The following is a 10,263-nucleotide window of genomic DNA, read 5'->3' as shown; positions in this document are numbered from 1 at the left end:
TACTACTGTTTCTCATTCAATCATGCTTGCTTCCATTCTAAGATAATACTTGTTCTTAATCCGGATGAATGTGATGATCAGTGACAATCATCATCATTCTCAACTATGAACATGTGCCTGACAACCACCTCTGTTCTACCTTAGATTAAGTAGTTATCTCTTGGATTCTTTTATCGGAATCTTCGTGGTATAAGCTAGACTGATGGCGGCATTCAAGAGAATTCGGAAGGTCTAAACCTTGTCTGTGGTATTCTGAGTAGGATTCAATGACTGAATGACTGTGACATGCTTCAATCTCCTGAAGGCAGGGCGTTAGTGACAGACGCCAAAAGAATCACTGGATTCTACTCCGGTCTGATTGAGAACCGACATATGGAATGCCGTGCCGTGACAGGGCATTAGGAATCGTTCCAATGAGAGGATGGGAGGTAGCCACTGACAACGGTGAAACCCTACACACAGCTTGCCATGGAAGGAGACTTGCGTGTTTGATGAAGAAGACAGTAGGAAAGCAGAGATTCAGAAGATGGAGCATCTCCAAACCTCAACCTATTCTCCATTACTGCAAAATAAGTAACCATTTCATGTTCTTTTGCTTTTCACAATCAATCCTGATAATTTCTGATATCCTGACTAAGATTTACAAGATAACCATAGCTTGATTCAAGCCGACAATCTCCGTGGGATCGACCCTTGCTCACGTAAGGTATTACTTGGACGACCCAGTGCACTTGCTGGTTAGTTGTGCGGGATTGCAAAAGTGTTATTGCAATTTCGTGCACCAAGTTTTTGGCGCCGTTGCCGGGGATTGTTCGAGTTTGGACAACTGACGGCTTATCTTGTTGCTTAGATTAGGACTGTTTTATTTTTGTTGGTTTAGAGTCTTTTAGTTGAGTCTAGTTTCATATTCTAAGTTTGGTGTCAATTGCATGCTTTTATTTTTCTTTTAAAATTTTCGTTTTTGCATGTTCTTAGTCCCTTTTTGATTCATAAAAATTCTAAGTTTGGTGTCCTCTTTGTGTTTTTCCTTTAAAATTTTCGAAAAAAAATTAGTGTTTGATTTTCTAAAATTTTAAGTTTGGTGTCTTTTGGTGTTTTTCTCTTTCCTCTTTTTAAGAATCAAATCTTTTTCATAAAAATTTTTCAATCATATCTTTTTAATTGCTGTTTTCAAAATCTTTTTTTTACTAATTGATTCAGTTCTCAATTTGCTTTGATCTCATTTTCCCTTTGATTTTCGAATTTTTTTTATTTATTTCCTTTTTATTTTCCTTTATTTTATTTTAACTTTTTTCGGATATTTCAAAAAAAAAAAAAACAAACAAAATTTATCTCTTTGCAATTATTATCATTTCCCTTTTGTCCATTATGGACTTAAGTGGAATTAACCAGTCCAGAAGGACTCTGGGGTCCTATGCCAACCCCAGTACAGCTGCATATGGGAGTAGCATCTGTGTACCTCCCATCAAAGCAAGCAGCTTTAAGCTAAACCCTCAACTCATTATCATAGTGCAGCAAAATTGCCAGTATTCCGGTCTTCCAGAGGAAGAACCTACTGAGTTTCTGGCACAGTTCTTACAAATTGCTGACACAATACATGATAAAGAGGTAGATCAGGATGTCTACAGACTGTTACTATTTCCATTTGCTGTAAAAAATCAAGCAAAAAGGTGGTTGAATAACCAACCTACAGCAAGCATAAAGACATGGAAACAGTTATCAGAAAAATTCCTGAATCATTTTTACCCTCCAAAAAGGATGACACAGCTAAGGCTGGACATCCAAGGCTTTAAACAAGAGGATAATGAATCCCTTTATGATGCCTGGGAGAGGTATAGAGGTATGCTCAGAAAATGCCCCTCTGAAATGTTTTCAGAGTGGGTACAGTTAGACATCTTCTACTATGGGCTTACAGAAAAAGCTCAGATGTCTTTAGACCACTCAGCTGGTGGATCTATACACATGAGAAAGACAATTGAAGAAGCTCAAGAGCTTATAGACATTGTTGCTAGAAACCAATACTTATATTCTAGCAAGGAATTCGTTCCACAAGAAGAGGTCATGGCAGTAGTCAATGATCCTGATCCTCAAGAACAGATGAATGAGCTTAATCAACAATTGTTCCTGATGACAGAACAGTTAGCAGAATTTAAAGAAATGCTCCATGATACTAAGGTTGCTAACAAGAGCATAGAACTGCAGTTGAATCAAGCAAAACAGCAAATATCTAAACAAATAACAGAAGAATGTCAAGCAGTTCAACTGAGGAGTGGGAAAACACTGAATGCCACTGCTCAAAAGAGCAAGAAGTCAATTAAGGAACAGTTGACAGAGGATGACCAAGCCACTGTTCAAAATCCCTCTGAGGACAGTAAGAGCCCAGAGAGGAATATTATTGGCGTTCAAACGCCAGAAAGGGAAGGAAAGTTGGCGTTAAACGCCCATTCCTTGCCCAATACTGGCGTTCAAACGCCAGAACAGGGAGGAAAGCTGGCGTTAAACGCCCATTCCCTGCCCAGTTCTGGCGTTCAAACGCCAGAAAAGGGGGAGAAGTTGGCGTTTAACGCCCAAACTTCATCCACTCCTGGCATTCAAACGCCCAAGGAGAATCAGGCACCTGAGAGTTCTGATGATTATCCCCCTAACAAGGCCTCTTCAACCATTTCTGTAAGGAATAAACCTGCAGCATCTAAGGTTGAAGAATATCAAGCCAAGATGCCTTATCCTCAGAAACTCCGCAAAGCGGAATAGGATAAGCAATTTGCCCGCTTTGCAGACTATCTAAGGACTCTTGAAATAAAGATTCCGTTTGCAGAGGCACTTGAGCAAATACCCTCTTATGCTAAGTTCATGAAAGAGATCTTAAGCCATAAGAAGAATTGGAGAGAAACTGAAAAAGTGTTTCTCACTGAAGAATGCAGTGCAGTCATTTTGAAAAGCTTACCAGAAAAGCTTCAAGATCCTGGAAGCTTTATGATACCCTGCACATTAGAAGGCGCCTGCACCAAGATAGCCCTATGTGATCTTGGAGCAAGCATCAATCTAATACCTGCATCCACTATCAGAAAGCTTGGGTTGACTGGAGAAGTCAAACCAACCAGGATATGCCTCCAACTTGCTGATGGTTCCATTAAACACCCATCAGGCATAATAGAGGACATGATTGTCAAGGTTGGGCCATTTGCCTTTCCAACTGACTTTGTGGTGCTGGAAATGGAGGAGCACAAAAGTGCAACTCTCATTCTAGGAAGACCTTTCCTAGCAACTGGACGAACTCTCATTGATGTACATAAAGGAGAAGTAACCCTGAGAGTCAATGAGGATGAGTTCAAGTTGAATGCTGTGAAAGCTATGCAGCATCCAGACACACCAGAAGACTGCATGGACGTTGACATTATTGATTCTCTGGTAGAAGAGATCAATATGGCTGAAAGCCTAGAATCAGAGCTTGAGGACATCTTCAAGGATGCTCAACCTGATCAAGAAGAACTAGAGGAAGTAAAGGAATTTTCGAAAATTCCTCAGGAGGAGGATAAGCCTCCCAAGCCTGAACTCAAACCATTACCATCATCCTTGAAATATGCATTTCTGGGAGAGGGTGACACTTTTCCAGTGATTATAAGCTCTGCTTTAAATTCACAGGAAGAGGAAGCACTGATTCAAGTGCTAAGGACACACAAGACAGCTCTTGGGTGGTCCATAAGTGATCTTAAGGGCATTAGCCCAGCTAGATGCATGCACAAGATCCTGTTGGAGGATAATGCCAAACCAGTGGTTCAACCACAGAGGAGGCTAAATCCAGCCATGAAGGAGGTGGTGCAGAAAGAGGTCACTAAATTACTAGAGGCTGTGATCATTTATCCTATTTCTGATAGCCCCTGGGTGAGCCCTGTCCAAGTTGTTCCCAAAAAGGGAGGCATGACAGTGGTTCATAATGAAAAAAATGAACTGGTTCCCACAAGGACAGTCACAGGGTGGCGCATGTGTATTGACTACAGAAGGCTCAATACAGCCACCAGAAAGGATCATTTTCCTTTACCATTCATAGACCAAATGCTAGAAAGACTAGCTGGCCATGATTATTACTGCTTTTTGGATGGCTATTCAGGCTACAACCAAATTGCAGTAGACCCTCAGGACCAAGAGAAAACAGCATTCACCTGCCCTTCAGGCGTGTTTGCCTATAGGAGAATGCCTTTTGGTCTGTGCAATGCACCTGCAACCTTCCAAAGGTGCATGCTCTCTATCTTCTCAGATATGGTAGAGAAATTTCTGGAAGTCTTCATGGATGACTTCTCAGTATATGGAGACTCATTTAGCTCCTGTCTTAACCACCTATCACTTGTCCTGAAAAGATGCCAAGAGACTAACCTGGTTTTAAACTGGGAGAAATGTCACTTTATGGTGACTGAAGGAATTGTCCTTGGGCACAAAATTTCAAGCAGGGGAATAGAGGTGGATAAGGCAAAGGTAGAGGTAATTGAAAAATTACCACCACCTGCCAATGTTAAGGCAATCAGAAGCTTTCTGGGACATGCAGGATTTTACAGAAGGTTTATCAAGGATTTTTCGAAAATTGCCAAACCTCTGAGTAATCTGCTAGCTGCTGACACTCCATTTATCTTTGATAATGAGTGTCTGTAGGCATTTGAGACCCTGAAAGCTAAGTTGGTCACAGCACCAGTTATCTCTGCACCAGATTGGGCATTACCATTTGAATTAATGTGTGATGCCAGTGATCATGCCATTGGTGCAGTGTTGGGACAGAGGAATAGTAAACTTCTGCATGTCATTTATTATGCTAGTCGTGTTCTAAATGACGCACAGAAGAATTACACAACCACAGAAAAGGAATTACTTGCAGTGGTCTATGCCATTGACAAGTTTAGATCCTACTTAGTGGGATCAAAGGTGATTGTGTACACTGACCATGCTGCTCTTAAATACTTACTCACAAAGCAGGATTCAAAACCCAGGCTTATCAGATGGGTGTTGCTTCTGCAAGAGTTTGATATAGAAATAAGAGACAGAAAAGGGACAGAGAATCAGGTAGCTGATCATCTGTCCAGAATAGAGCCAGTAGTTGGGGCGTCCCTCCCTTCTACTGAGATTTCTGAGACTTTCCCAGATGAGCAACTCTTTGCCATTCAGGAAGCTCCATGGTTTGCAGACATTGCAAACTATAAAGCTGTGAGGTTCATACCCAAAGAGTACAGTTACGTGCAGAAAAAGAAATTAATTTCAGATGCCAAGTACTACCTTTGGGATGAACCATATCTCTTTAAGAGATGTGCTGACGGAGTGATCCGCAGGTGTGTACCCAGAGAAGAAGCACAGAGGATCCTATGGCACTGCCATGGATCACAGTATGGAGGACATTTTGGAAGTGAGCGAACAGCCACTAAAGTCCTCCAATGTGGCTTCTACTGGCCTACTCTCTATAAAGATTCCCGAGAGTTTGTGCGTAACTGTGACAGTTGCCAAAGAGCTGGTAACCTGCCTCATGGATATGCCATGCCTCAACAAGGGATATTAGAGATAGAGCTGTTTGATGTATGGGGAATTGACTTCATGGGGCCATTCCCACCATCATACTCAAACACTTACATTCTGGTGGCAGTGGACTATGTATCTAAGTGGGTAGAAGCAATTGCTACACCCACTAATGATACTAAGACCGTACTGAAATTCCTCCAGAAGAACATTTTCAGCAGATTTGGCGTTCCCAGAGTGCTAATCAGTGATGGGGGCACTCATTTCTGCAATAAACAACTATACTCTGCTATGGTCAGATATGGAATTAGCCACAAAGTGGCAACTCCGTATCATCCACAGACAAATGGGCAAGCAGAGGTCTCTAACAGAGAACTAAAAAGAATCCTAGAACGGACTGTAATGGCCCGAAGAAAGGATTGGGCAAAAAGCTTGGATGATGCTCTGTGGGCATACAGAACAGCATTCAAGACTCCTATAGGCACCTCTCCATACCAATTGGTGTATGGGAAGGCCTGCCATTTGCCTGTGGAACTGGAACATAAAGCCTACTGGGCAACCAGATTCCTAAACATGGATGCACAGTTAGCTGGTGAAAAAAGACTGCTACAGCTGAATGAGCTAGAGGAGTTCAGACTCAATGCCTTTGAAAATGCAAAAATTTATAAGGAAAAGGCAAAGAAATGGCATGACAGGAAATTGTCAACCAGAGTCTTTGAGCCAGGACAAAAGGTTCTGCTCTTCAACTCTAGGCTCAAACTGTTTCCAGGAAAACTCAAATCCCGTTGGGGGGGTCCATATGTGATTACAGGAGTGTCACCATATGGATATGTTGAGCTTCAGGATATTGATTCTGATAAGAAGTTCATTGTTAATGGACATAGAATCAAACACTATCTTGAAGGAAACTTTGAGCAGGAGTGCTCAAAACTGAGACTAGAGTGATTCTCAGTGAAAGTCCAGCTAAAGACAGTAAAGAAGCGCTTACTGGGAGGCAACCCAGTCATTAGTAGGTTGTATGATTGTTCTTACAGAGGCAAATATCAAAAAATGAAGGAATTCACAGAGTTACAGAAGGATTCAGCTCAAAAAGCAGAGAAAATGAGCTTACTGGCGAAAAAACGCCAGTAAGGTGCATTTTGGGCGTTAAACGCCAGAATGAGTACCATTCTGGGCGTTTAACGCCAGTAATGGTACCATTCTGGGCGTTAAACGCCAGAATGGGTACCATTCTGGGCGTTTAACGCCAGGTGTGCAGCATCACTGGGCGTTCAGAAAAACGCCCAGTGAGGAAGGTTTTCTGGCGTTTAACGCCAGCCAGGGTACCTGGCTGGGCGTTAAACGCCCAAAAAGGGTGCCAAGTGGGCGTTAAATGCCAGAATGGGTGCCATTCTGGGCGTTTAACGCCAGAAAGGTGGGGGGACCACATTTTTGTTTTCAACTCAATTTTTTTCAAACTTTCCTCTTTTTACCCATAATCTTCTACATAAATGCACTTCAACCTTTCATCATTCACTTTCAAATCTTCACAAATCAAAACCATTCTTCAAATCTATTTCAAAATAATCTCAAATCTTCTTCAAAAACTCACCCTTTTCTCAAATTTTTTCAAAATCTTTTCAAATTTCCTTTCAAATCTCTCTTTTGTTTTCGAAAGTCTCCTCTCCCCACTCTATAAATGAACGTTCCTCACCCCTCCTTCCTCACACCATTCGAATTTCCTCTCTCTCTCTCTCTCTCTTCTCTTCTTTCTTTTCTTTTTGCTTGAGGACAAGCAAAATCTCTAAGTTTGGTGTGCTTTTCCGTGATCACTAAGCTAAGATCTATCAAGATCATGGCTCCCAAGGGAAAACAAACCAACTCAAGAGGAAAGAAAGAGACTAATCCAAAGAATCTTTGGAATGAAGAGAAGTTCTTAACCAAAGAACATGAAGACCATTATCACAAAATAATGGGTCTGAGGTCAGTGATCCCGGAAGTTAAATTTGATCTGAAAGAAGATGAATATCCGGAGATCCAAGAACAAATTCGAAACAGAGGTTGGGAAGTTCTGACCAATCCTGAGACAAAGGTTGGAAGGAACATGGTTCAGGAATTCTACTCAAATCTGTGGCTAACAGATAAGCAAAGAATGACTGGAACCGCTTACCATACCCACAGAACCATGGTCAGAGGGAAAGTTATGTACTTCCATCTGGACAAAATAAGAGAAATCTTCAAACTACCTCAACTACAAGATGATCCTGATTCCTTCAATAGGAGGATGGTGAGAGTAGATAAAGGGTTGGATCAAGTTCTAGAGGACATCTGCCTCCCTGGGACTAAGTGGATAACCAATTCAAAGGGTGTCCCAAACCAACTCAAGAGGGGAGACCTCAAGCCAATTGCAAGAGGTTGGCTAGACTTTATTGGGCGTTCCATATTGCCCACTAGCAACCGTTCTGAGGTCACCATCAAGAGAGCAGTGATGATTCACTGCATTATGCTTGGAAAGAAGTGGAGGTTCATCATGTGATTGCTTGTGAGATCTACACCATTGCAAATAAGAATTCCACTGAGGCCAAACTGGCTTACCCAAGCTTGATTTCCTTGCTCTGTAAAGAGGCTGGGGTGAAGATGGGAGTAGATGAGTTCATACCCATTGAACACCCAATCACCAAGAAGTCAATGGAAGGACAAGTGCAAGACAACTCCATCAAGAGGAGGGCGCAGGAATTCCTCCCTGAATTCCCAAGAATTGACTACTGGTCCAGCCTAGAAGCATCTATTAACAAGCTGCAAGAGACTATGGAGCAACTGAAGGAAGAACAGCAGAATCAGAATTGCATGCTCTGCAAATTGCTGAAGGAACAAGAGAAGCAGGGGCGTGAACTCCAAGAGTTGAAACGCCAAAAGCTCTCCTCTCAAGCTGAGGGAGCATCCACTTCTCAAAATCAAGGTTGTTGAGTCCTAACTCTGTGAAAACCTCTATCATTAGGAGCCTCTGTTTTTCGTTTTTTTTTATTATTTTCCTTTATTTTGTTTTTATTTTTCGTTTTTCTAATCTCATTCTATATCTATTTTTGAGTCTTGTTTTTAATTCATAATTAATAAAATTAAAGTTATGCCTTAAAGTTATGAATGTCCTATGAATCCATCACCTCTCTTAAAAGAAAAATGCTTTAATCACAAAAGAACAAGAAGTACAGGGTTTCAAAATTTATCTCTGAAACTAGTTGAATTAGTTTGATGTGGTGACCATACTTTTTGTTTTCTGAATGAATGCTTGAACAGTGCATATGTCTCTTGAATTTGTTGTTTTTAAGAATGTTAAATTTGTTGGCTCTTGAAAGAATGAGGAGAAAGAGAACTGTTATTGAGGATCTGAAAAATCATCAAATTGATTCTTGAAGCAAGAAAAAGCAGTGAATACAAAAAAAAAATATTTTTTCGAAAAAAAAAAAAAGAGAAAAGAAAAAAGAAAAAGAAAAGAAATAGAGTTGTGATCCAAGGCAATAAGAGTGTGCTTAAGAACCCTGGACACCTCTAATTGGGGACTTTAGCAAAGCTGAGTCACAATCTAACAAGGTTCACCCAATTATGTGTCTGTGGCATGTATGTATCCGGTGGTAATACTGGAAGACAGAGTGCTTTGGGCCACAGCCAAGACTCATACATAAGCTATGTTCAAGAATCGTCATTCTTAACTAAGAGAATCAATAACACTATCTGAGTTCTGAGTTCTCATAGATGCCAATCATTCTGAACTTCAAAGGATAGAGTGAGATGCCAAAACTGTTCGGAGGCAAAAAGCTACTAGTCCCGCTCATCTAATTGGAACTATGTTTCTTTGATATTTTGGAGTCTATAGTATATTCTCTTCTTTTTATCCTATTTTGATTTTCAGTTGCTTGGGGACAAGCAACAATTTAAGTTTGGTGTTGTGATGAGCGGATAATTTATATGCTTTTTGGCATTGTTTTTAGTATGTTTTTGGTAGTTTTAGTTGAGTTTTTATTATATTTTTATTAGTTTTTAGTTAAAATTCACTTTTCTGGACTTTACTATGAGTTTGTGTGTTTTTCTGTGATTTCAGGTATTTTCTGACTGAAATTGAAGGTTCTGAGCAAAAATCTGATCCAGAGACTGAAAAGGACTGCAGATGCTGTTGGATTCTGATCTCCCTGCACTCGAAGTGGATTTTCTGGAGCTACAGAAGCCCAATTGGCGCGCTCTCAATGGCATTGGAAAGTAGACATCCAGGGCTTTCCAGCAATATATAATAGTCCATACTTTGCCCAAGATTTGATGGCCCAAACCTGCGTAGCAATCCGGCCTCAGAAATTCCAGCGTTAAACGCCGGAACTGGCATAAAACTTGGAGTTAAACGCCCAAACTGGCATGAGAACTGGCGTTTAACTCCAGAAAACGTCTCTACACATAAAAGCTTCAATGCTCAGCCCAAGCACACACCAAGTGGGCCCGGAAGTGGATTTTTCTGTCATTTTACTCATTTCTGTAAACCTTAGGATACTAGTTTACTACATAAAGGACCTTTTGACTTTGTAATCAGTACCGGATGACCTCATAACATTTTGTACACGTTTATTTCCACAGTATGAGTCTCTAAACCCCATGGTTGGGGGTGAGGAGCTCTGCTGTGTCTTGATGGATTAATGCAATTACTACTGTTTCTCATTCAATCATGCTTGCTTCCATTCTAAGATAATACTTGTTCTTAATCCGGATGAATGTGATGATTAGTGACAATCATCATCATTCTCAACTATG

The sequence above is a fragment of the Arachis stenosperma genome, chromosome 6 (assembly GCF_014773155.1).
Source record: "Arachis stenosperma cultivar V10309 chromosome 6, arast.V10309.gnm1.PFL2, whole genome shotgun sequence".
Taxonomy (NCBI): domain Eukaryota; kingdom Viridiplantae; phylum Streptophyta; class Magnoliopsida; order Fabales; family Fabaceae; genus Arachis; species Arachis stenosperma.
Note: the sequence above shows the minus strand (reverse complement) of the source record.